The sequence below is a fragment of the Halichoerus grypus genome, chromosome 9 (assembly GCF_964656455.1).
Source record: "Halichoerus grypus chromosome 9, mHalGry1.hap1.1, whole genome shotgun sequence".
NCBI lineage: Eukaryota > Metazoa > Chordata > Mammalia > Carnivora > Phocidae > Halichoerus > Halichoerus grypus.
Window position 1 is genome coordinate 131,143,834 of NC_135720.1, and position 27,977 is coordinate 131,171,810.

General features: G+C 44.2%; 1 long non-coding RNA gene across 1 annotated transcript in view; it reads left to right on the forward strand.

Annotated features, from left to right (window-relative positions):
• LOC118531626 (uncharacterized) overlaps positions 1-27,977 on the forward strand; it is a 70,124-nt gene continuing 42,147 nt past the window's right edge. The window contains exon 1 of the long non-coding RNA XR_004915294.2: positions 1-147. This is a non-coding gene — a long non-coding RNA (uncharacterized LOC118531626). The remainder of the gene's footprint in view (positions 148-27,977) is intronic.

Consider the following 27,977-nt stretch of genomic DNA (forward strand, 5'->3'; position numbering starts at 1 on the left):
CAAGTCAGGCAGTTCACTGGTGCTTTTCGGAGCCCTGGTCCTCTGTTCTGAGTCTGGCGTGTATATAGGGCTGCATCCTGGCCACATCCCGGTTCTGTTCTGTAAGAGAAGTGGTTTAACAACCTCAGTCCACAGAAAGTGCCCCAGGTATGTACTATTTGTCACCTGGGGCTTGTTCCCATCGTCCCTGTCTCACCTGCACCTCCTTTGTCTGACACCACTTGTCCTTGAGCTGAGGTCAGTCTTCTGTGTCAGTCACACCCGCGCCTCCTGTTGATTCTTCCTCCTCAGTCTTGCCTGGTTCTCTCCTGCCTCAAGACACGTGCACTTCTGTTCCCCTGCAGGGAATGCTGTCCTTCAGCCCTTCATTCACCCGTTGGCTTGTTCCTCAGCCTTTTGGGCTCAACTGGCATGTCTCGTCTTGCCCACCATATGCTGGTAGCTGTTCTTCCCAAACCCCCTGGCTACTCTCCAACACCTGTGGGTTAATTCTATCCACAGCCCTTCCACAATCTACGTGAGTTTGCTTTCTTGACCATTGCCTGTCTCCCCTGGCTGGAATAGAAGCTTCTTGAGGTCCAGAGGTCTTGTTGGTCTCGTTTATTGCTATATCAGCCCGAAGCAGTACTTGGTACCTCACTGATACACAATAAGTCCTTGTTGAAAGACTAAGTCCATCATAGAGGTAGCAAAACAGTTTCTAATATCATGTAATGGCATGGGAAAATGCTCAGAGCATAATGTCATGTTTAAAAAGCCAAAACAATGTTGCATGTATAATATTGCAACTATATCTTTGTTGTCTTTTTTTGGTGTAAAATATACATAACATAAAATGTACCTTTTTAATTATTTTTAAGTATACAGTTCCCATCGTTGTGCATACAACTGGATATATATATATATATTTTGACAAAGAGAGAGACAGCGAGAGAGGGAACACAAGCAGGGGGAGAGGGAGAAGCAGGCTTCCCGCGGAGCAGGGAGCCCGATGCGGGGCTCGATCCTAGGACCCTGGGATCATGACCTGAGCTGAAGGCAGACGCTTAATGACTGAGCCACCCAGGCGCCCCACAACTGGATATTTTTAGGAAGAAGTAACCTATGAAATGAAAAGAAAACCACTTCGTTCTACATTTCTCTACTTTCCTTATATTTAAAATAAAGAAAAAAACATTTAAATGTTTAAATGAACAGTTAGTTCTGGTCACATGCTCAGAAATTTCTTTCATCTCCAACTCCCACTCTGAGTAAATGAACCCAGTGAAGGAGGGAACCTAAATGCATCTAGCTATTTTACTAGTCCTCTGAAATACCAAAAGTAATAGTGACCCAAATAGATTGTATAGCAACAGGTTTTTTATCTGTGTCACTCACCAGGTCAAGAGAATTGGAGACACTGTTTAAGGCACTACCCCCAAGTCCATGGCTCTTAGGCTATGGAAATGGTTTTAAAGTAAATACACAGGGGCTTGGACATCACTAGCTCCTATGAAAAATACAGAACTTTCGTTCTTGACATGTGAAAATCCTCAGGGCACCTGTCCTCTTCCTGCCCCCAGTCTTTCTGGGAGAATGCTATGCTATGTAACTTTCTGCTGCCTCAGTTGGTATGTGAAGGCATGGGGGTAGATGATATAATTGCTCTATAAATAAACAGAAAGAAAGTATGGTGCTTTTTCTGGACAGATCAATAAGGATGTAGGAACTATTTAGCATCCCAAATCATTAACACTCTGCTTACACACACACAGGAGCGCACCAGAAAAATAACCCTTGTAACAGTCTGGCAGAAAGTAAATATTATTGGAGAGAGAATAACATGGCCTTTGCAATTCAAATTAAGAGCATTATTCCACTCCCTCAATTTCTGGTTTAAAGAGTAGGCACATAAAACAATATATGCTCCATTTTAAACATGTCTCTCCTATTTATTAAGGCAACATACAGAACCCCAAATCAATCATTTGAACTACTCATATCTAGGCAGTGAGACCACAACATAGGCTGTGGCCCTGTAATTCTGTGGTCCAAAGGAGGGCCACCCAAAGGGCTGAGAGACCTAGGGCTTTTTCTTAGAGAAAGGTAAGCAGGGGCAAAGTGTGGCCTGGGAGAATGATGGCAGAGAGAACATGTCAAGCACAATGAGAATAGAAGGGAACCAAGGCCATTCACTCACTCATGGGTGATAGTAAAATTATTTAACATCCAGCATGGGCACCAACCAATCCAAACAAACACCAATACCCCTGCAGCACGGGCTTGGGGGTCCCCTGCTAGATCAAGCATCAACACATTATTCCTGGGTCATGGTCAGGCCTGGGAGGCCTGGGGGAGAGGTCAAGGCCGTGGGGTAGTAAAGCAGCACTCATAGCTCAGAACAGCAACCGAACATTTCCAGAAGAAGTACAACCTATACTGGGTTTGTGCATCTCAGCTGACCAGCAGCCCTCCATTCAGCTAGGTTCAGATACTGCCCACTCTGTCTGGGTCCCTGAATTGCTCACTGGGAATATAGAGCTCGAAGACTCCATCGTGTCCCTTAAGGTGCTCATAGCCTTGTGCATCAGACAAGCAAACAGGTACTTGTGAGGCAGTGTGTGCAAAGCAAAATCATGGAGATAAACTACAGTTTTGTGGGAGTGACACATACACAAACCAGGTGAGAGGTGGAGGGGAGGCAGAGGAGGGGTGATGGGCAAGGTATGAGAAAGGAATAAGAATTTTAGACCCTCTATAGTAAACAATAGAAGGACAGTCCCTATGGGAGCCACAGAGCCCCAATTCTCCTGGGATCTCTTCCCCCTTAGAGTCTCTCACCAGCTATCTCTACCACTACAATGACCCGGGTGACCTTCCCCATGTCCCCACCCCCACTCTCCCCCATCACTCCTTCCCCCACCCTCATGCCACACACACCTTTTGCTTTTTTGCTCCACACACAGCCAAGACAGGACTCCAACTTTTATTTTATTTTTTTTTTTTTAAAGATTTTATTTATTTATTTGAGAGAGAGCACATGAGAGGGGTTAGTGTCAGAGGGAGAAACAGACTCCCTGCCGAGCAGGGAGCCCGATGCGGGACTCGATCCAGGGACTCCAGGATCATGACCTGAGCCGAAGGCAGTCGCTTAACCAACTGAGCCACCCAGGCGCCCAGGACTCCAACTTTTAAAAGCAAAGTGTTAGGAGCAGGGACAGAGGGCTAGGAGCTAATGGCTGGGAAAAAAATATCAGGTACAACCTTAAACTTGAGAACATGCCTTACAAATTAAAACATATTTATCTTCAGTTCGGAACCCCTCACAGGCCTTCCCTACATTTACCACGTCATGGTACACAAAAGAATAGTATTTGACAGCACACTGGGGTCAAATAAGGAAAGTCTCACACAGCTGGGGTGACCGGCTTGTGGGCCTTTGGGTCCCCTGAAGGAGGACAGACCATCTTTCAAGCAGATTGAGAGATCCCTCCTGGCCCATTCCTCTCCACAGGGGTTGGGAAGTGCTTGCTTGTGCCCCATCTGGAAGGATGTCATCTAGCAGTGGAGTGGCACTTATAAATGTGCAAAATCACAGTCCCAAGAGAGAAGAGGAAGATAAGCAATGGGGTCCCTGGCTACCAAAGAGTAGAGCAACAATGCTTAAGGAAGAAAGCCTTGTCTATGAGAGCCCAAATTAGGAAAATTAGAGAGAAGTCCCCAAAAAAGTTCCGACCCCAATGAATACCTGGTGACAGTTTTCCTAGCTAAAAGAAAAATCCAGCCCCACAAGGATTCACATGGAACTAAAAGAAGGGCTGGTTACAGAACCAAGACCTTCTCTAGCCACCCTTCAGTAGAACACCAACCTAGGGCTGAGCTAAATGAACATCCAATTCCCTTTAGTTCAATCCAGTCTGATCTAATCAGATAATATCCCTAGTGAAAGAACCCTGTCAGGTATCAACAAAGGAGAAATACTCAAAACAGGAAGGGCTCAGTTAACCAGCGGGTCATAACTGTGCCATCTGAGTGGAGGCTACTTCTGTGTCACCTGCTGGATCACTACGAGTGCAGAGGCAGTGACACAGCTGGCGTTTGCACTGTCCTGACCTGTTCTGGCATTCCCAAGGGCAAGACTGTTACATTAGACCCTCCCCTGTCTGGGGGGGAGGTCAGAGAGGGAATTCGTTTTTCCAGGAGTACGTAATTGCTGTTGTGTTTGGTTTCCCAGGATCCTACTCAGGTTCTGCTTCTGGAACCCTTCTTCCCTTCCTGATAAGATGAGGTTCCTGAAAGACTCTTTTTTACTCTTCTTTTCCAAACAGTAAGTTATTTATTTACTAGTAAAACAATAATCATACTTAGAAATAATAACAGATATTTAGAGAGAATCTTCACCCAACAAATACAGAATACATATCCTTTATAAGCCCACCCAGAACATTTACACACTTGACCATTTGTTCGGCCACACAGGAAATCACAACACATTCCAAAGGACTGATGTCATACAGATCATGTTCTTTCACCACAATGCACTGAAAATAGAACCAACAGTAGACGGGTATTCTCCCATCCCATAAATCTGACAATGAAAAATATTATTCTAAATAATCTCAGAATTAAAAAAGAAACCATAATGAAAATGAAAAATATTTAGAAATGATACACGAAGAAAGCATACATATAAAAACGTATGACGGAGGTGCTTGGGTGGCTCAGTCAGTTAAGTGGCTGCCTTCAGCTCAGGTCATGATCTCAGGGTCCTGGGATAGAGCCCCACATCAGGCTCCCTGCTAAGCAGGAAGTTTGCTTCTCCCTTTCCCTCTGCTCCCCTCCCACCCTCCCCACTCATGCTCTCTCTCTCTCTAATAAATAAATAAAATCTTTTTCTTAAAAAAGAATGAGGTACAACTAAAATTGTGTTCAAGGGGAAATTTAAAGCTCAAATACAGGGGCGCCTGGGTGGCTCAGATGGTTAAGCATCTGCCTTCAGCTCAGGTCATGATCTCCAAGTCCTGGGATCAAGCCCCACAGTGGGCTCCTGGCTCAGCAGGGAGTCTGCTTCTGCCTCTGCTTCTCCCTCTGCCTCTCCCTCTGCCTCTCCCCCTGCTCATGCTCTCTCTCTCTCTCAAAATGAATAAATAAAATCTTTATAAATAAATAAAAAAACAAAGCTCAAATGCATTTTTTTGGAAAACAAAAGAGATTTGAAAATTAATGAACTAAGCATTCAACTGAATAATTGAGAAAGAAGAATCTAGAAGAAAGGAGAAAGTAATAGGAAACCTGAATAACAGTATCTAATATCAAGAATATCAGAATTATCAATAAAGCCAAAAGATCATTAATTAAAAGAATGATAAAATAGACAAATTTCTGGAAAGACTAATTAGAGAAAAAAAGGCAGAATAAACAATATGAGGGACAAAAATGCTACAAACAAATTTTTGCCTACAATTTTGAAAATGTTCATGAAATGGACAACTTTATAGAAAAATATAAGTCGTAGAAGTGACCCGAGAAGAAATAGAAAATCTGAATATACCAATCACTATGAAAATAATTGAATGGCTAGTAAATATCTCTTCTCAAGAAAGGCTACAGGTTCAAACAACTTGACAGGCAAGTTTAATTAAACCTTCTAGGAACACATAATTCTTATCTTAGCCAAACAGTTCCACATAGTGGAAGAAAGGGAAAAGCTACCTAGTTCATTTTATGAGGTTACTATAGGTAGAAAAGTATTTTTTAAAACAACAAAAGAAAAGCATAGGTCAGGGACGCCTGGGTGGCTCAGTCGTTAAGCGTCTGCCTTCAGCTCAGGTCATGATCCCAGGGTCCTGGGATCGAGTCCCCTCATCGGGCTCCCTGCTCCACGGGAAGCCTGCTTCTCCCTCTCCCTCTGCTGCTCCCCCTGCTTGTGTTCCCTCTCTCACTGTGTCTCTCTCTGTCAAATAAATAAATAATGTCTTAAAAAAAAAAAAAAAGAAAAGCATAGGTCAATATAATTATAAATATAAATGCAAGAATTCTAGGGGTGCCTGGGTGGCTCAGTGGGTTAGGCATCCAACTCTTGGTTTCTGCTCAGGTCATGATCTCAAGGTCATGAGATCAAGCCCCATATCAGGCTCTGCACTCAGCACAGAGTCTGCTTGAGATTTCTTCTCTCTCTCCCTCTGCACCTTCCCCTGCTTGTGTTCTCTCTCTCTCTCAAATAAAAAAAAAAAATCTTTAAATGCAAGCATTATAAATAAAAAACAAGCAAATCTAATTTTGCAGTATATAAAAATAGTCATAATTAGGGTTTATCCTGTAAAAATATATATGACTTAACATTAGAAAAATGTATCAAATTACCTTAAAATATGAAGATGTTAAGAGGAAGAAAACCGTATGATTATCTCAAGAAATATAGAAAAATGTCAGCAATAGAAGTCAACATTCATTCATCTTAAAAAATAATAAAACTTTTAACAAAGGATAGACTTCTTTAACTTGAGAAAATGTTCCCCCCCAAAAAACCTTATAATAATATCATATTTGATGATATTGTGATGAAACTTTAAACACATTCCTATGAAGTCAAGGTACAAGTCAAGGTGCCCATTTTCACCCCTACTGCCTGATATCGAACTGGGATTCCTTGCCAATGAAAAGAGATAAGAAAAGAAGAGGCAAAAGAATCAGGGAGAAAGAGAGAAAATGCTTATCATTTGCAAATTGTCTTCATTGAAAGTCCAAGAGAATCTTCAGGCAAACTATTAGAAAGAATAAGAGTTTGCTGTGTATCAGATCAACATAAAATAAACCAGCATTCCCTTATACCATCCATAACCAATTAGAAAATTTGATAGGAAAAAATTCTCATTTGCAATAGCAATAGAAATTATATTGACTCTAAGAATGAGTTAAGCAAAGGATAGTCAGGGCTTGATAGGAAAGATCCAAGAAGCTGGGTTGAGAAAGAAAGAAAAACTGAATACATGAACACATAGAAAGACTCAGTAGTCTTTCCCCCAATGAATTTATAAGTTCAAAAAAGGTAATTCTGAGAAAGATGAGCAGCAATAGGGAGAGAGCTGTCTGGGTTATCTACTGATGTATAACAAACCTCTCCCCAACTTAATGGCTTGCTACCACCATTGTGACTTTGCGGCCTGGGATGGGCTCCGCTGGGCAGTTCTGCTGTCCTTGGAGGGTCACGCAGGTGACTACCTGCAGCTGACAGCTCAGCTCAGAGCTGGACTCAGGTGGCTTGCGAAGATGGGTAGGCTCCTCTCTTTCTCTAGAGAGTGTCAGAGCTTATTATCCCTGTCCACTTGGTGTCCCCCTGTAGGTCCCTCCGAAAGGGTAGCCAGACAATTTACAGGGTGGCTCAGCTCTTAAGAGCACAAAACAAAAGTTTACAGCCTAAGGTTTAGGCCAGGAACTGACCTAGAATGACTTCTACCTGACCCTAAGATTAAAGCATGTCACTAAGCCAACCTATATTTAAGAGGTGGGGACTCCCAAGGTCTGTGTATTGGAGGTGTGGTTCACTGGTCCTGCGGGGACCTGTCACATGTCAAGATTTGTAAAGGTCAAGTGTAGTGTTGGTGCAGGACCAGAGAAGTAAGTCAGCGGGTCAGAACAGAGAGGCCAGAAACAGATACTAGCTTCTGAAGAACCTGATAAATGATAGAAGTGTCATTATAGATCAGTGAGGGAAGGGTAGGCTTTTAAAAGTAAGTAGGGATGGGACAAATGACTCTTCATACTTATGGGGGATTTCCACAAGTTCTCTGACATTTCTCCCTTTAACACGTGGAGTGTAACTGCCATCCCATTGAGTTTGAACTAGACTTCGTGAATAGAAGTGGGCTCACTTCTAATGAATAGAATAAAGTGGAAATAACAGGGTGTGAGACGTTAGAAACTATGTCCTAAAAGGCACGACAGCTCGCTGCTCGCTCACGCTTTCTCTTGAATGGATCACTGGCTCTGGGGGGAGTGAGCTACCATGTCATGAGGACTCTCAGGCAGCCTGTGGAGAGGCCTCTCTACGGGGAGAGACGGATGTTGCCTGCCAACAGCCATGTGAGTGAGTCATCTTGGAAGCACGGCCTTCACATGACCGTACCCCTGACCAACATCTGACACAGCTTCGGGAGAGACCCTGAGCCAGAACCACCCAGCGAAGCTGCTCCCAGATTGCCGACTCTCAGAAATTGTTGAGATAATAAATGTTTGTTGTTCTAAGCTGCTAAGTTTTGGAGTAATTTGTGTTGTAGCAATAGGTAACCAACATATCTCATCCCCCACATGAAACAATGTTGGATCCTTCCTCACACTTCACACACAAAACTTTAGAACTTTCTAGAAGATAACGTGGGACAATGTCTGTGATTATAGGAAAGATTTCTTAAGGCAGACACATACACACAGACATATGCCATAAAGGAAAAGACACTACCACCAGGATGAAAAGATAAAAGACAAAAGGAAGAAGATAATTTGCAACATATAGTACAAAGAACACAGAAAGAACCCTATCAAATAACTGAGTAAAGACAGGCAGCCCAATAGAAAAATAGGTAAATGTAATAAATAGATAATTCGTGGAGGAAATAACCCAAATAACCATTAACCATCTCACTAGTAACCAAAGAAATGCAAATTAAACCAGGGTGAGAGTCTATTGCTAAGCCCTCCAATTGATACAAATTAACAAATCTAAAAATATCAAGTGTGGGCAAATGGGAATTCTCATACATTGCTGGGATATAAATTGTTAGAGCCAGTGTGGAAGCGGGTTGGCAGTAGGAAGTAAAACTGAATGTCTACATATACTATGATCTGACAATTCCACTCCTGGTCATTGTAGAGTTTCCAGAGAGAATCTCTGGCACCATTGCATGAGAAAACTCATAGTTATTTATTAGATAGCTATTGCTGGATTGATTATGGTAGAGAATATTTGAAACAACCTAAATGTCAATTAATAGGATGGAGAAATATTAAAAATGGTATATTTAAACCAAATACTACACCAGAGTAAAGGAATAAGCTACAGAAACACACTGTTGATTAAAGTAAAAGTATAATAGTATTCTGATGTTTAAATCACATGCAAACAATTCTGTCTTCTTATGGATATATTTGTGGTTTCTGTGTGTTTAAAAGAAATTGGAAGAACTCATAGTATGGTACATTAGAACCAGAAGTAAATTAAGCCTCAATAGGAGGCTTTAAAAAAATAGATTGGGAAGATAGATAGTTAATTTATGGGTCAACTGGACTGGGCCACAGGGTGTCCAGATATTTGGTCAAACATTATTCTGAGTGTTTCTGCAAGGGTATTTTTGGTTGAGATGAACATTTGTACCGGTAGACTGAGTAAAGCAGATTGCCCTCCCCAGTGTCGGTGGGGCTCATCCAATCAGTTGAAGGCCTGAGTAGAACAAAAAGGTGACTCTCCCTCAAATAAGAGAAAATGCTTTCCTGCCTGACTGCCTTCAAAGTGGGCCTTTGACTTTTTTATTGCCTTTGGACTTGAACTGAGACATCAGCTCTTCCTGAGTAGAGCGTGCCAACTCACCCTACATTTTAATAACATCTGAAACACACTGCCAAGCTACCTTCCCCAACCTTTCCAGAGTTATAAAAAACCAATTTATACTTCCCCAAGCCCTTGCCAGCACTGAAAGCTGGGCCCTCTAGGACTGTCTTGAACCAATATCTTCTCTGTGGTTTATTTATTACCTCCAAGAAGGCTTTTTAGCTTCCTGGAATTCTTAACAAAATCCCCAAATCTTTGACTAATAAAATAGAGTTTTTGTTTGTGCCAACACCACACTGAAAAATCTTGAAAATATATATATATTTCAAAGAATGGATGGATGGATGGAATGTGTACTGAGTTGATTAAACATACACATATATACATACATACATACACATATATACATATATATATATGGTGGTCCTAAATCCCCATTTCTTTTTGGACTAATGGAATCTCCTTTTGTTTGGGGGAACCATATATTTTAATCTCAAACACTCTTTGAAGGCACCCAGAATTGCTAACCAAATCCTGGTTCTTTTCTTTTTTTTTTTTTTTTTTTTTTTTAAAGATTTTATTTATTTATTCATGAGAGACAGAGAGAGAGAGAGAGAGACAGAGGGAGAAGCAGGCTCCCCGCGGAGCAGGGAGCCCGATGTGGGACTCGATCCCAGCACCCTGGGATCACGACCTGAGCCGAAGGCAGATGCTCAACCGACTGAGCCACCCAGGCGTCCCCCTGTTTCTTTTCTGAAACGAGATCTGCATTTATGGAAGTATCAGGATGTGCAAGTTGTCAATGGCAGCATGTCTATATCAGTTACCAGGGTGTTCTCTGGCCAGGTTTGGGGACCAGTGACCCCCGAGCACCTAGATAAAAGGCAGGGGCTTGTCCCAGATCCCAGAGGTGGCATAGCCATGTTATTTAAGGATTTCCAAAGGTAGAAGCCCCAGTTTCATTTTTTGTTAGCTGCTCAGGATTTCTTCCTTCTAATGGATGATTTTGTTTTGAGTCATTTTCAACTTGCAAAGGATTCCACTTGGCTGAGGGCCCAGTGGGTGACCTATCACTCTTGCAATACATTACAGAAACATATATGAGGCCGTATTTTCATTGTATGTCGTAAAAAGTGTCTGTAGAATAGTTCAGAGTAGTCATGGAAGCATCTTAGGATCTGTCCAGCCCCGAGAGGGGAAACAAGCAGCCAGATGAAAATCGCGGCCTTTATGTGGAACTTGAAAGCCACAGTTTGGAAATGGAAGCTGAAGGTGGCCCCAGGGATGGCAGGATGGAGGTAACAGGTCTCCAAAGTCAGCTAGACCATATACGCGTGGGCAGGGGGGTGACAAGAACTGAAAAACCCTCTGCTGTGGCCTCTGATTCTTGGATCAGCTTCTCTGCTCAAAGTTCTGCCGAGTAGCAGACAACAGCCCTGTTCCACCAGCCAGAAGGGCAGAGAGAGAATGACACAAGACCAACAGGAACCTGCAGCCTCTCTCCACCTGGCCGGTTGCTGTTGGCAGCTCTGGGTGGTTGGGTTTCATCCTTCAAGAACTCCATGAATTGTTACTCTTCATAAGTGCATGTAACTCATCAGTAAGGAAACTGAAATACAGAAAGCCTTTTATCATCTGAACACTTGGAAATTTTCTATGCGTAAGTTTGAGTTCCAATCCCATGTCAAGATTGTGTCAAGATTTGGAAATCCAGATTGCACTAGAAAAGAGTCGAGCTGTTCAAAGGTGAATTCTTTCTCTCTTTTTTTTTTTCTTTTTAACTAACAGAGAAGTGAATTTTTAAATGAACTACAAGAAAACTTCAGTTTATCTGTAAAGAGAGTTATGAGAATCTACAATCAGGAGACCAACTGATTAACTACTTTTGTTCAAACCTAAACTGTTAAACTGATGTCCATTCCAGGTATTTCAAATGATTCAAATACTCATTTATGTACTTTATAATGGAGCTACCTTCTCATTAGATGAAGTAATGGGGATGGGATTTGGCAGAAAAGCATACATTTTTTCAGATTTAGGTTGCTCTCCTAAAATATATTAAAACTCATGAAGTTTAGAATGCACTTATTATTAATTTCTTTATTTTTAAAAACTTGTTCCCTAATCAGAAGTGGGTAATGAATTATCACCAAGTACTTACACCTATGTGACCACTTCCAAAGTCAGTAAGTAGAACATTTCTGGCACCCAAGAAGCCCCTTTCAACCCCCTCCATCACTATCCCTTCTCCACTCCCCATTGTCCACCTTTCTCATCTCTAACAACAAAGACTAGTTTTGCTAGTTTAAACATTTTTATACAAATTGAATAATATAATATGTATTCTTTTTTGTATGACTTCCTTAACATGTTTTGGAGAGTCATCCAAGGTGTTATGTATAGCGAATTTCATTCATTTTTTTAAAAAAATTTAATTCCAGTGTAGCCAACATAGCATTGTATTAGTTTCAGGTGTACAATATAGTGATTCAAGAATTCTATACAACACCTGGTTCTCATCATGACAAGTGCACTCCTTAATCCCCATCACCTATTTCACCCATCCCCCACCCTGTCCCCTCTGGTAACCATCAGTCTGTTCTCTAGAGTTAAGAGTCTGTTTCTTGGTTTGCCTCCCTCTCTCTTTTCGTCCCCTTTGCTCATTTGCTTTGTTTCTTAAATTCCACATATGAGTGAGATCATATGGCATTTGTCTTTCTTGGACTTATTTCACTTAGCATAATATTCTCTAGCTCCATCCATATTGTTGCAAATGGCAAGATTTCATTCTTTTTATGGCTGAATAATATTCCTCTGTGTGTGTGTGTGTGTGTGTGTGTGTGTGTGTATAAAAATCTCCTTTATCCATTTTTTAAAAAGATTTTATTTATTTGACAGAGAGAGACACAGTGAGAGAGGGAACACAAGCAGGGGGAGTGGGAGAGGGAGAAGCAGGCTTCCCGCTGAGCAGGGAGCCTGATGCGGGGCCCAATCCCAGGACTCTGGGATCATGACCTGAGCTGAAGGCAGACACCCAACGACTGAGCCACCCAGGCACCCTTCCTTTATCCATTCATCTATCATTGGACACTTGGGATGTTTCCATAATTTGGCTATTGTAGATAATGCTGCTATAAACATAGGGGTGCATGAATCCCTTTGAATGAGTGTTTTTGTATTTTGGGGGTAAATACCCAGTAGTATGTTTACTGGATCGTCGGGCAGTTCTATTTTTAACTTTTTAAAGAACCTCTATACTGTTTTCCACAGTGGCTGCACCAGTTTGCATTCCCACCAACAGCGCTTGAGGGTTCCTTTTTCTCCACATCCTCACCAACACCTGTTGTTTCTTGTGTTGTTGATTTTAGCCATCCTGACAGGTGTGAGGTGATATCTCATCACAGTTTTGATTTGCATTTCCCTAATAATGAGTGATATGGAGCATCTCTTCAAGTGTCTGTTGGCCATCTGGATGTCTTCTTTGGAGAAATGTCTGTTTATTTCTTCTACCCATTTTTTAATTGGATTATTTGTTTTTTGGGTGTTGATTTGTATAAGTTCTTAACATATTTTGGATACTAACCCTTTATTAGATATGTCATTTGCAAATATCTTCTCCCATTCAGTAGGTTGCCTTTTAGTTTTGTTGACTGTTTCCTTTGCTGTGCAGAAGCTTTTTATTTTTTTTTTTTTTATTTATTTTTTTTTTTTTAAAGATTTTATTTATTTATTTGACAGAGAGATAGACAGAAGAGCACAAGCAGAGGGAGTGGCAGAGGGAGAGGGAGAAGCAGGCTCTGCACTGAGCAGGGAACCCGATGCGGGACTCGATCCCAGGACCCTGAGATCATGACCTGAGCCGAAGGCAGACGCTTAACCATCTGAGCCACCCAGGCGCCCGAAGCTTTTTATTTTGATATAGTCCCAATAGTTTATTTTTGCTTTTATTTCCCTTGCCTCAGGAGACCTATCTAGAAAAATGTTGTTAACAGCCAGTGTCAGACAGAGAACTTACTTCCTGTGCTCTCTTCTAGGATCTTTATGGTTTCAGGTCTCATATTTAGGTCTTTATTCCATTTTGAATTTACTTTTGTATGTGGTGTAAGGACGTGGTCTAGTTTCATTCTTTTGCATGTGGCTAATGTGGTTCATTCATTTGATTGCTATGTAAATTTCCATTGTATGACTATACAATGACTTATTCATTCACCCTACTGTTCATGGATATTTGGGTTTGCTTACAAGATTTTGAGATTGTTAGAAGTTGTGCTGGTATGAACATTCTGGAATATGTCTTTTAGCACATATCTCTGCACAGATTTCCATTGGATGTATACCCAGGAATGAAGTGTTGGGTCATGGGTTATATGAACAGTCGATTTGGAGAAATAATGCCAAAGAGTTTTACAAAGTGGTTGTGAAAGTTCATTTATTTTGGCAGACATTCTTTTTCTAGTTCTGGCAAGGGTAAGTTGAGTGAGTAGGATTTTTAATGTCTTACATGTTTCTTGGAACAAAGTATCTTTTTTACAAACACTATTCGAATGAGTAAAGTTTAAGGTAATTAAGGGTTTAGAGATTTCCTTTCTTTCTAAACTACAGACATTTTTCTTGGGAAGAAGTGTAAAAGTGCTTGGGGAAAAATACATTTTGGGATTTCCTGGTTGCCAAAATATCTGAAAAAATTCCAGCCACTCAGCTCAGATAATCCACAGTGGGGCCAGCCAGCCTCTGACTTAATAGCATCCTGGGGTTTTCAATAAAATAAACAAAATACAGAGAGAAGCTGGGATCCCCACTATTAAAGCAATGTCACTCCCATGAACTTAAGCAAATTAGCAAACATTTCCTTTCTTTTCTTAAAAAAAGTATTTTATTTATTTGAGACAGAGAGAGCACAAGCAGGGGGAACAGCAGAGGGAGAGGGAGAAACAGACTCCCCACTGAGCGGGGAGCCTGATGCAGGACTCAATCCCAGGACCCCAGGATCATGAAATGAGCAGAAGGCAGATGCTTAACTGACTGAGCAACCCAGCCATAACTCCATCAAAAAGTAAGGCAGGTTTGAAGATTTTTTTTTTTTTTAATTTCTAAGGTGAATGTTTGTTTCCTTCTCCTGGATATGGAAGACAGCTAGAAACCAACAACCGTAGTTGGAAATAAGGGGAAGTGTTTCCAAGAACATTAAAAAGTTCATCGGCTGTTCCCGCATCAGACATTGTCCATTCATAAGAGGTAAATTCAATCCGGGCTTACTCTTCAGCAATTAAATCCTGATGAACCACATGGCTGCCCAGGTGCTCTTATCACAGCTTGGAATGCTCCCTCCTCACCCCAAACCAAACGCACACGTTTCCTCCTCCAGGAAGCCTTCCCAGCTACCTGAGCCCACAGGGCTCTCTCTCATTTTAGGGCATTTCTTCCAAATACACAGTTTCATTTAATCTCTCTGTAAAAAGTTGCCCTTTTCTCAGACCAGGAAACTAAGGCTTCAAGGGGTCCAGTGGTTTGTTTAAGGTCAAAGTGCTGGTAAGTGGCAGAGCTGGGATTCAAAGTCAGGTTTTATCTCCTACCCACCCCCTCCCGCTCTGTCCTAAATCTCTCTCCTCTGTCAGCCCATAGCTTCCTGTGCAGCTACATCTTTGAATTTATCACCTGTCCCTGTAATCATGGATTTATTTGCATAGCTCCCTGCCTCCAGGTGAGGAAAACTTGAAGACTTGTATAAAACTTGGTTGTAATATCCCCAGTCCTTAGCCCAAAGTGCCTGATAAACAGTAAGCACTCAAAAAGATTACTGAAAGAGGGGCGCCTGGGTGGCTCAGTTGGTTGCGTCCGACTCTAGATCTCAGCTCCGGTCTTGATCTCACCGTTGTGAGTTCGAGTCCGGCATTGGGTTCCACTCTGGGCGTGGAGCCTACTTGAAAAAAAAAAAATTAAAAAACAAAAAATAAATTAAAATAAAAAGATTACGGAAAGAACAAAAGGATGACTTCTTGCATACTAATCTTGCAGTCCTCTGAGCTAACCACTACATAGCGAACAGTGATTTATAGGCGGGGTGGCCGAGGAGGCGTCAGAGCACGGGCTGTGGGACCAGTGAGGCCAGGGAGCTCTCGTGTCTCTTCCTCCTCTTCGAAGGGCACTAATCCCTTCACGGGGCTCCACGCTCACTCATGACCTAATCTAAACCTAATTACCTCCCTACGCCCCCCCCCCCATACCATCCCATTGGGAGGTAGGGCTTCAACATATGAATTTGGGGAGGACAGAAACATTCAGTCCATAATCGTTGTTATGAGCATTCAATGAATTGAAATATGTTAAGCACCTCAAGCCACACCTGGTACATAGTAAAGGTGGACATACCTAGGACAGGGTGAAATTAGCCAAGTTAGCTGGGCAGCTTACAAACAAAACCACTGTGGGAATGCAAAGGAAAGAACTGTGACTATTACTCTCCGTGTGTTATGTATGAGCAAGCAGAAACCCAGGGAGGTGAGAACACTCACCCAAAGTCACCCAGCCAACCACCCCAGCTGCGCCCCCATTGTGCAGCTAGGGTGTGAGCCCTGGCGGGGGGGACGGGGCTGCCTCTGTGGTCCGTGCTCTTCAGCAGTAAGACTGAGTAGGGGCACCTGGGGATGGCTTCAGGGTCAGAGGAGATGTAAGAAGAATCTTGAAAACTAAGTCCAGTATTAATGGGTAGAAATATCTCTGGTCCTCATTTGGGCACTTAATGCTCAGTAGTGTGTTTTGGGCTAACTGCTTTGGCTGTGTCAGGGCTTCTCACTTTCAGCAGCACGGTCAGTTGTGGTGGTGGCTGTCCTGGGCAGGAGAGGATGCTTAGCAGCATCCTTGACCGCTATCCACTGGATGCCAATAGCACACCACTCCCTCCCAGTCGTGACAACCAACAACGTCTCTGGACATTCCTCCCTTGGAGGAAAAAAATCACCCGTGGTTGAGAACCACTGACCTACGTGTTTATGTGATCTCTGTGACTCAGTTGTGGGCCGCAGAAAGCCAGGAATGCATGATGCCTTTTTGCATTCGGCAACCGAATGAGCCAAATCTGGAAACACGGTGATTTGCTCTGCAGAACACCTGTTGTCCTCATAGCTCCCTTATACATTTTGAAGCAGCTCTCCCTTTGTCTTATGGATATATCAGGCTGACAATATCTAGAACCATCAGTCAACTTAAAATCACTAAAGATGGAAACACCAGACATCTTATTTTTCCTGATGTGATGCAGCAGGAATGTACACTGAACTACCATTAAAGAATTGTTGCCAAATGAACATGAATCTAATCAAGACTCCGGATTTAACTATCTGTTTACAGAAGATATGGGGGTTAGAGGAGTGTGTTGGGGCGCCTGGGTGGCTCAGTGGTTAAGTGTCTGTATTTGGCTCAGGTCATGATTTCAGGGTCCTGGGATCGAGTCCCGCACCTGGCTTCCAGCTCAGCGGGCAGCCTGCTTCTCCCTCTGACCATCTCCCATCTCATGCTGTTTCTCACTCTCTCTATGTCTCAAATAAATAAATAAATAAAATCTTTAAAAAAGATGGTGGCCATCTACAAACTAAAAGAAGAAGGTGCAGAATGAAACCTATCTTGCACCTTGATCTCTTGTCCTTCTGATCTCACCTCTAAGTCACCTTTTCAGGGGCACTCTCCAGATCTAGACTTGCCAGGTTCTCCTTGTTTACTTGCAGTGCAGCTCTGCCCTCGGAGTCCTCCCATCAGTTCCTCAGGCACCCGGCAGGGTCGCAGCAGAGCGTGCTAGAGCTCTCGATTGTAATTAAGGAAGCGAAGGCCCAGCGCGCTGATGTAGCACGATCAAGGGCACAAAGCAAAGAAGGGACAAGCTAAAACCCCAGTCTGGGATGGTGGAGCAGGTCCCTGGGGGGCAGGGAGGGGGCGCAGAAGAGTGGATGCTGAGCAGAGCATCCAGGGGGCGGGCATCGGGGGCAGAGTCCCTGTCACAGGAGCAAACTGGAGCCGTAGGACGAGAGTCGGTCAGAAGCCGGGGGCCAGCATGGTGGGAAGGGAAGACCGCGTGAGGGCGGGCGCCCCCAGAACCCACAGGATGCCAGCTTCCAGCACATGCCTAACTTGGATGAAACGTTCCGTCCCGTGCGCACGCCCACGGCTGAATCTGCGGATGCTGATAAACTTCTGGCTGGGCCCAGGTTTGAGGGGGGCTGAGCTGCGGGGAGAGAAAGGAGGAGCCTGGAGGAGGCAGAGTTTATCCATCGTGTGGGCTCGGGTGAGTGCGTTTGCAGCGCGCCGTGTTCACTGTCCCTTCGCGGGCAGAGGCCAGTCACCGACTGCTGTGCCAGATGTTGTGATCGGCACAGAAGGTGCGAAGCGGAACACAACAGAGGGGGTCCCTGCCTCTGAACCCTGACCTAGTCATCACACGAATAAGTGTTTAATTATAAGCCGGACAGGAGCTGAGAAGGAAAGGGCCGGTGTGTGCCATGAGAGCATCTCACGGAAGGACATCTCCTCGTGTGAAGGCTGCGGGTTTCCTTGAGGAGCGGATAACTGAGCTAAGATGAGAAGAGTGAATCAGAAGCAGTTATATGCCTGTGTGTGTGTGCTGAGGTTAGGTGGGTGCTTCCAGGCTGAAGAGACAGCAGGGCAAAGACTCAGAGATAGAACCATGCGCCAATGTAGAGCCAGAAAACATACAGTTGAGCCCTATTTTTTTTTTTTTTAAAGGTAAAACGATTAGAAACAAAGAAAATAAAGCTAATGTTCCATTCAATGTTCTCAGTGGGGAAGGGTTCCCCTCCCAAGAGGCCAGAAATAATGTACTACCTCAAAAAGAGAGGTAGGCTGGCTTTGCAGTCAAGGTCTCCTTCCGGGTGGTGGAATCTTAGTAGGGGTGTCAGTCCAGAGTTTGATCTGAGAATGTCCAGCAATTCAGTTTCTCTGGTTCATCAGGTCAGTCAGAGTCAGGGGATTGATTCACATTGACCAAAGTCATGGAAAGCAGATGTATAAATCAGAATGCCTCGGTATAATTTTGACATAAAAAATGCATTGCCTAGCAAATTGAAATATTCATGTCTGTTGGTCAATGCACTTCCTTCCCTGTAAAGTAGTCCACAAAGGAAAGCAAACACTGATCAGAAGGCTAATGGGTGAGCAGGAATTGGAACAAAGCCTACTGGTCAAATAATCCATCTGTGACTGTGTGATGCTCCATTTTCTGCTAGAGATAAGCATATTTTCTGAGCCTCAAATCAGAACACAGAGCTTAACAAAGAACTCTAATCTGACTTGTGGCTGTCATTCATTCATTTAGCTGTCTTTAATGGCTCTTTGCTAATTAATAATAATGTTAAATAACTATATAATAACTAATTAATTGTATAATTAATGTTATATTGTTCTATATTACATAATATATAATATAACATATAAATAATATTTTGTTATAAATTGAATAAACCACCATTATTAGAAAGAATAAAATAACATAAAAGTAAATACAACACTCAGCAAAATACATAATATTTAATTATAAATTTGTGTCATCATTTTTATGACATTTATCTATCCAAGTTGATAGTTTGATTTTTCTGCTGACACTTATTTTCTGCTAATACTCAGTTTTCTCAATTATTATATTTTTCTCTCAATTAAAAAAAATCTCTTTAAAAGTCTGGGTAATTGAAGAGATATTTAGGGTTCCATTCATTATATAAGACATTTTCAGTTCTTCAATATTATTCATCGGACCAAGAAGCAATGACAGACAGTTGAGTGGCAATAAACAAACCTAGCACCAGATGTAGTTTCTAAATACCATTTTTTTACTAAAAGAAACAAGGGTTCCTTGGCGAAACAAGTGATTCAAGATCTGGGGCAGGAATTGTTCAAGATAAGGCTACAACATGTTGTTATGCCTGAAATCAAAGCCACCATCAAAGTCTCCTGGGGTCACGGCAGAAGGATACAGAAATTAACTTGAAGGGGCTCTCTCTCTGGCCATCACTGGGTTAGTCTGAACACCAAAAAATACTGTAATAGATTGAAACACATCAAATATATAAAAAATCCCATAGCTCATATAATGACAATTTTTAAAACAAATTAGTGATTTCCTTTGGAGGTTGCTAGGAGACCAACTCCAGACAGGCTGTTAAATAAAAGGAACGGATCTTTCCTTGCCTTTTCTGAATAACCTGTATTTCAGGGTAACTGAGTTGTCGGTATGGGAAATACCTTCTTTGTAGAAAGATCACAGCTAATAAAAGCAAGAGGAATGACATAATTAGACAATCATCACTTTCAAATCCCTATTGAGTTAATGGAACTAGGCTATGGACATCAATGGGTATGAAAACCATTAGGTAAAAAGCTCATGGGGATTTGTCTTATGGATATATCAGGCTGACAATATCTAGAACCATCAGTCAACTTAAAATCACTAAAGATGGAAACACCAGACATCTTATTTTTCCTGATGTGATACACTGAACTACCATTAAAGAATTGTTGCCAAATGAACATGAATCTAATCAAGACTCTGGATTTAACTATCTGTTTACAGAAGATATGGGGGTTAGAGGAGTGTGTTGGGGCGCCTGGGTGGCTCAGTGGTTAAGTGTCTGTATTTGGCTCAGGTCATGATTTCAGGGTCCTGGGATCGAGTCCCGCGCTCAGCTTCCAGCTCAGCGGGGAGCCTGCTTCTCCTTCTGAACATCTCCCGTCTCATGCTGTTTCTCACTCTCTATCTCTCAGATAAATAAATAAATAAAATCTTTAAAAAAGATGGTGGCCATCTACAAACTAAAAGAAGAAGGTTCAGAATGAAACCTACCTTGCACCTTGATCTCTGACGTCTAAACTCCAGAACTGTGAGAACTAGACTTCTGTTGTTCAAGTCTGTCTGTGGCATTTTATTATGGCAGCCCAAGCTGATTGATACATAAAATTAACCAGCACGCAAGCATTTCTATGATCTGGAATTCACTTTAAGATACTCAAAAAGAGTTAAAAGTAAACTGGGAAGGGTAGACGAAACATGATCGACAAAGTGTTGATAATTATTGATAACGATGGGTAAGTGGGGTTTCATTACATTATTACCTGAAATTTTCTATCATAAACCATTTATAAGAAATATTCATGAGACTATCATGTTCCAGCCCAATAACGACAAAAAGAATTCACATACCCTCTTTATACCTGGGAGACGAATGTTTTAATAACAAAATTCTTTAAGTACTTTTGTCCAGCTCTGATCTGTAGCTTCGTTTTTCTTAGTCAACCAGCAAGTCCTCATTAAGGTATAACTCAAGGACATGGAGATCATTAAAATGATCATCATATCACATAGAGGGAAGAACACTGTCAAAAAATTGGGCAGAGGGGCACCTGGGTGGTTCAGTTGGTTAAGTGTCTGCCTTCGGCTCAGTTCATGATCCCAGGGTCCTGGGATTGAGTCCCACATCGGGCTCCCTGCTCAGCGGGGAGTCTGCTTCTCCCTCTGCCCCTCCCCCGCTCATAAACTTTCTCTCTCTCTCAAACAAATAAATAAAATCTTTAAAAAAAAAATGGGCAGAGCATATCATTCAGGGCTTTCTACGACTGAAACCACAAGGGCTGATAAGGGTGTTTGAGATTTGCCTTTCAAAGATCTAGATAACATGTCACATTATTATAAAAATCCCTGTATGGAGAGATTTAAAATGCACACTGCTATACTTCTACAGTTCTCAAACTTGGCCTGGGGAAAGCTTAGAATATTTTCTTCTAAAATTGTATATAAATGCAAATATTCGTATCCAGCTTCCTATTACTATATTCCTGTTTTAGCTAAGTGGTGTCATCGGTGAAAAAAAACCAACAGAACCAAAGTTGTTGTTTAGGATCTTTGATTTTTCTTAAGAAGAACAGAAGCATTTTCACCTAATAATAAAGGCACTCTTGAAGGTTGAGGCATTTTTATTATGTTAAGCATAGGTATTTTCAGAAACCTCATACTCCATATTGAAATTTGCAAAATAAAAAAAAATCATTAAAATTTTTCAGCACAAGCAGAACTGGGTCAGAGAACCTGTTGAAGTGGACAGAAAGGAAGAGTCTCCCATCTGCTCTGTCTCCTGAATAATTCATCGGTGGGGCCCAAACAGGCTTGAAAACGGGGACTCAGTATAATTGTTTCTAAGTGAAAATGGAAATCGGGTTTTTAGGGGAGTTGTTTGCTGGGAAATCTTGACCAGTATGACCAGAGCCTTGCCATCCTGGTGCCCTGATTTGACATTCCAGCCCTCTGACTGTCCTTTTCTGTTCGGAGAGGTACGGGCTGGGTAAGGAGAGAGCCAAGCTTCCCCGGAGACCCTGCGGGGCGCGGCATCAACCTGTTGGGGCTGCTGGGAAGGGGCTGCCCCCGCTTTGCGCCTCCCAGGTTTGAGAGCAGCGGATCCAAAGCGGTGTTGTTTAACTGGGGCTTGGTGACAGGCGACATGGACGGGACACCGCAGTGCCAGCAGGTGTCTCTGCCAACTGAATAAAACAAAAACAAAAACATTCTGGGAAGGGGGGAGCGGGTCAGTCTGTCAGCGTCTAAAAATACCCAAGGAGGAGCATAGAAACATCCCCTCACCCCGGGAGGCAATCCAACGAAAGCCACAGAAGAATATGTTTGCCAGAAAAAGACGAGGGCTGCTGGAGAGGGGAGGAGAGCCTGGAGACGCAGAAGATATGTATTTGGGTCACTCAAAGGCTGGTACGATGGCCCTTAGGAGACAGATGCCGGGAGAGCCTCATAATAGCCTCTGGCTGACGGCCGGCCAAGGAGGCCAGCTTCAAGCTCGGAGAGTCCGTGGGCCTCGGGCCACGCTGTAAGAAGTCAGCAAGTTCACAAGGAGCCACGCGGGCTCTGTGGACGCTGACCCCGCGGGATTTTCCAGAAATCACCCAGAGCAAGGAGAACTGGGTATATTCCATGAGGATGATGGGCGCCTAGAGTTCTGGGGCTACGTGAGACAAAGTAACAGCAAGCATCACTCTGCACCTTTTTACCAGGAGCGCCCCTGGATGAAGGGCCACTTTGGGGAGGAGGTGGGGGGTTTAGCTGTTGGGCAGCATCCCAAATGTTGGCTGGTATAGAGGGCCCCGCTGTAGAAGAAAGGCAAACACAAGTATCCGGTTCCACGGCGGCTCAGGGTCCCACGTGGGCTGGGCTCTTCGGGGAACCAGTGGGGGTCTCTGTAGCCCCCTCCAGCTCTCTGTCCATCCCAGTCAGCCTGTGCTCTCTCTCTCTCTCTCTCTTTCCTTCCCCTGATGGCGGAATATTCCACGTCTGCTCTGGGCCTTGCCCTGCCTTGTCACTTGGGTTTCCAAGCACAGCCTCAGTCAGCTGAGCAGTGCTGGCCTGGGGCTTCTGAAGAGCATCGAGCTTCTGGAAAGCTGAAGAAAATATTCCCCCCTACCCCCTCCTACTTATCACAGCTTCCCTCCACAGCGACACCCTACCTTCCTCTTCCCTTCCCTGGATAAAACTGTGTTCCCCCCAATATTCGATGGGGAACACACACCCACTTATCCTCGGGACCCTCCTGGGGAGATGGTAACTGGTAGACCAGAGCAAAGACTCATACATGGCAGGAAGGAATCTTCCACCACTGAGCGGGCCAGACTACCTAATATGCACGGAGTGCTGTGGAATTTATGAAGACCTTTCCCACCAATCGCCACGTTTCAGTCTGGCAACTGCCAAGCAAAGCGAGTATTATTAATTGACAATGAATAATTATTAATCTAAGTAGAACCTTAGACAAGGAAAGCGAAGTGATCATTGCAAGGGCACCCAGTTCCTCGGTGGCAGAACCGGAATTCAAACCTATCCTTTAATTCCAAGGAAAATCCTTTCTCCGATAAAATCCTAATACTAGCTACGATCTATTCAGATATACTGCGTGTCATGCTCTATCCTCTGTGCCTGACACATTTAAAGGTCAGGAAAACCCTCTCAGAGAAGGTAATGCTATCATTGTACCCAATTTCGGGATGAGGAAAACTGAGGCACAAGGAGGCTGTGTGATTGCCTGAGGTCACAGGGCTATAGCTCCCTATCTTACAGCTGCCTAAAATTTTGCTATTCCTGCTTCACTACAAATCAGAAACTCAGACTAGGAAAATGAAGTAATAAACAGATAGGGACCGAAATAGAAAGTTTGGGGAATTACAGAGCCAGCAGCTGGGACCCTGACAGTGGGTGCTCACCCAAGAGTTCGGCCCACAGGCAGCGAACTGTAGATGTTTGCTACTAAATCTGGGTAGGCACAACACCAACTTATCCGAAGCCTAAAGGAGAAGCAGGTTCTGTGACGGTGTTGGTATCGGCCAGGGCCCCGACAGGAAACAGATGGTGCCTACTCCAAAGTCTTTAACTGAAAAGAGCTTCACAAAGACACTGTTTACAGAAGGGTGGGCCGAATGAGAGGAAGCGACAAGGGGGCATGAGGCCCCCAGAAATACCGAATGCTGATAGTTGTCACCACCTCTAGGACAGCAAAGACAAAGGGAGGGAAGGTGTTACCAGGATGCAGGGACAACTGGAGCCAGGAGAGGGACAGCGTGCTGGGAGCTGGGGGATGCAGCCACGGACGGGACTGCGCTGTCACCCTTCCGTCTTCTGCAGGTGCCCCCCCCCTCGGGGCAAGGGCCTTGGCGAGACTGTCCAGAGACAGCTCCTGGACCAAGGTCAAGGTGGAGAAGGGCAGTACTTGAGTACCTGAGTATACTCAGTATCTGAGTACCAATTGCCTATAACAGAGCCAATATGGCCTGACCTGCGCTTTCTCCAAAAATGCAACCGTGTTAAGTAGACCACATATTAACGGGAACATCCCCATCACGTGTTTCTTGTCCCAGAGGCTGCACGGGGTGGGGTTGGGGGTCCCGTCAGCATGTAGAGCCCTCCAGCCCCACCACGTGACAGAGGACAGTTCTCTCCCAACTCCCCCAGCTTTATCAGGGACAATGGAGGCAACACCCCAGAGCTGGTTTTCTTCTCTGCACCTGCCTTTCAGCCCTTGGCTTCTTTCACTTTTTTTTAAATGATTAGTAGTAGTATTTAATTCGAGAGGAAGGCAGCGACAAGAGAGCAAACCCGTTTCCAGAGCAGCTGTGCTCACACGGTCCCTGGGCGGAGAGCATGTGGCTGTCCCTGCAGGCAGAGGTGACAGGGAGAAGCGCATGCACCTGCTGAGCATCTCTGCGTACTTGCAGGAGGGTGGGAAGGAAAGGGCGGGCGGGCGTGGTACTCAGGGCTCGAGCTGTTAGCATGCAAACAGGAGGGGAAGGGCTTTCTCCTGATGGGCAGGAGAACGTGGGGAGTAGAAGTGCACCTCCAAACAAAAAGCAGCCTCCAAAGCCTGAAAACAAAATGCCCACGGTGCAGGGACTGAGAGGGGCCAGACCCTGGGGCCTGGGTGGCCCTCCCCACACTTGGCTGGGCCCCTTAGAAGACCCAGAATCTCAAAGCTCCAGGGACAACTGCTCTGTAACCTTCCGGTGGGCAAGGTGGGCAAGGAGCGTGGGGGAGACCGAGAGAGGGGTTTTCATATTGCATCTCTTTTCAGTGATGAAAATGGATTGTATTTACTTAGTGAAAAGAAGGGGCTTTCTTCCCACCTGTTAGACTCATCACTCAGCTTCATCTCCCACGGGCACCTGGAAGATCAGAATCCTGACATTGTTTGACAAGAACTGCTCTCAAGCGAAGAGCGATTAAATAGAATGGCAAGCAGGGATGAGGTTCGCCCTGACAGGGGAGCGAGTCACACATTCACTGGGTTGTGGGAAGAGGCGGGGGGCGGGGGGGGATTGTAAGTGGCTCGATCGATGCTTCTTAGTCTTGATCTTTGGGGTCCTGAATGCTTTCCCTTACACACTGCTTTTACAAAGGGTCCTTGGTAGCAACTGGGGACACAGTGGAGATAGAGGTCAAAAGGTCACCATAAAAATGCCCAGTGGTGTCATACATCCGGGCTCTTCCATCTCCAGGATTTCTCTATTCACGAGATGCCCCATCAACCTGGACACTGGGGCCCTAAGCCAGGAAGTTGTCTTGGGCTCTTTCCTCTCCCTCACCATCTGTATCCCAGCTGTCTTCAATCTGGCTGAAAAGTTAAATAAAATATACGGGTATGCACCTATGATGTGCCAAGCCAAGTTCAGGTCCTGAGCGATTACGAGCATAAGGACCTCATGATCAAGGAGCTTACCATTTTATCAGGTGAGACAGGAATAAATACATAAACAAATAAAATCACCTCCGGTTGTGTGTTAGGCTGCTTTGGTCTGCTGGGTAAAAGAAACTGGCTTAATTCTGGTTGTGGAAAGACTTCAGGGGTTTGTAATCAGTGGTTCAAGAAGGTCATCAAGGACCCAGTTCCTTCCATCTCTCTGCTCTGCGTTCTTGTTTTGCTTTATCGCGAAGCTGGAAGTCAGATGGCTGCAGCAAGTCCCGGCATCACGTTCAGACGTTACCAAGGCCAGGGGGAGAGGAGAGGTGTCTTCCCTTCCTGTGGCTCCCCCAGGGGAGAGGAACCTTTCACTGGCACCCCTCACAGACTTCCCGTCATGTCTCTTCAGCTGGAATTGGGTCACTTGCCCATTCTAGAACCCCAAACTAGCAGAGGGCATGGGATTACCATTGGGCCAAACAAGATGGAGTCTCTGCCCCAAGGGGGTATGTGGGAGGGTGACATCCGACCCAAAATTAGGTTTCCCTTGTTAAAAAGGGAAAAGAAGGGAACAAATTCTGGGTTGGCAGCCAACAGTGTTGAGAAAATATTTAAAAAGCATTCAAAATAAGATGGGATAACGAGACAGAGGGGGCAGGAAAGCCTGCCTTCGATCTCATCCCCACTGTCACTGCCTGGAGTTACGGCCATAGCTTCCTAAGTGGTCTTTCAGCCGCTACCCTTCCCTCCCCAAGCCATGAACCCATTCTTCACTTTGCCCCATTGGATCTGCCTCAAATGCATACCTACTCAAGTCTTCTTTTTTCTTAAAATGTCCCCATAGCTCCTTATTTCATATGGAATAAAAAGACAAACACTTTAGCATGACGTGACAATTGAGTATTTGGCACATGCTAGGCCCTATAGCCCTACGATGGAAATGCTATCATAGCCCCACTGGTCGGACAGTCAGACCGAGATGCTAGATAACTTGTCCCTGCATTACTAGCTTCCCGTTCTTGCTGTAACACATCACTACAAACTTCGTGGTTGACAGCAGCACAAACATATCTTACAGTTCTGGAGGTCAGAAGTCTGAAACCAGTTTCAAAATCAAGATATCTGCAGAGCTGTGTTCCTTCTGGAGACTCTAGGGGCAAGTCCATTTTCTTCCACCTTTTTCCACCTACTCGAGGCTCCTGGCTTCCTTGCCACGTGTCCACATCACTGAACCCATGCTTCCCTCCTCTCCTAAGGACCATTGTGATGACTTTGGGCTCGCTTGGATAATCCAGGATAACCTCCCCCATCTCAAGATCCTTAACTTAATCACATCTGCAAAGGTCCTTTTGCCGTGTAAGATAATATAGTCCCAGGATATGGATATTAGGACAGGGGCATGTTGAGGGAGGCATGACTCTGGCTACCACTCCCAAGGTCATTTGACCAGGAAGTAGGAGAATCAAGGTTTCGATTCCAGCTCTGAAGCTGGCAGAAGGAGTCACACCACCCTTCCCAATCTGGTTGTTTTGTCTTCTACCTGGAAGCCTTTCTTGCCTACCCAGTCCCTCACTGGGCTAATTGCCGCTTAACCTTAGGACCTAGCTCACAGGGACCTCTTGGCAAGCCTTCCATGACAGCATTCTTCACCTATTCTTCTACCCCTGTGCGCACCCTTCAGCTACACTGGATGTCCCCGCTCTGTGAGCCCACGTACCAGTGCTCACTACTAAAATTATCATTTATAACTCTAAAGTTAGAGGCTTCCCACAGAGCACAGGAAGCTCAGGAAAACTGGTTGATTGGTTGATTGGCTGATCGGTTGGTTGGTTGAATAAAGGAATCAGCTGGGGGTAAGGTATTTGCAAGAAGAGAAATCATTACAAGAGCTAATAGATACAAGGAGAGGGGGCTTTTGGCAGTAGTTTTGTGAAATCTCTTTTGGGTTGAAAAGACATTTGGGGGTTTGGAACACCTTATCCTTTCAAGAACCAGTAGGGACCGGTGTAGTGCTCTGAGAAAGAGGCAGGTAAGTGACCCTCTTAGGCTGCTCTGGTTTTCCAGCTAACTCTCCAGGTGGGGACGGAAGTGAGTTTCAGGGCTGGAGCTGGTTTGTAGAGTGAGCTCGTGGTTGTGCCGTGTCTCTCTGGGACAGGGGTGTGATCGGTGAGGCACAGAAGGAAAGATTGTGCAATCCAGAGTGACAGACCTTTAACCACTCCCTAACTTGGGAA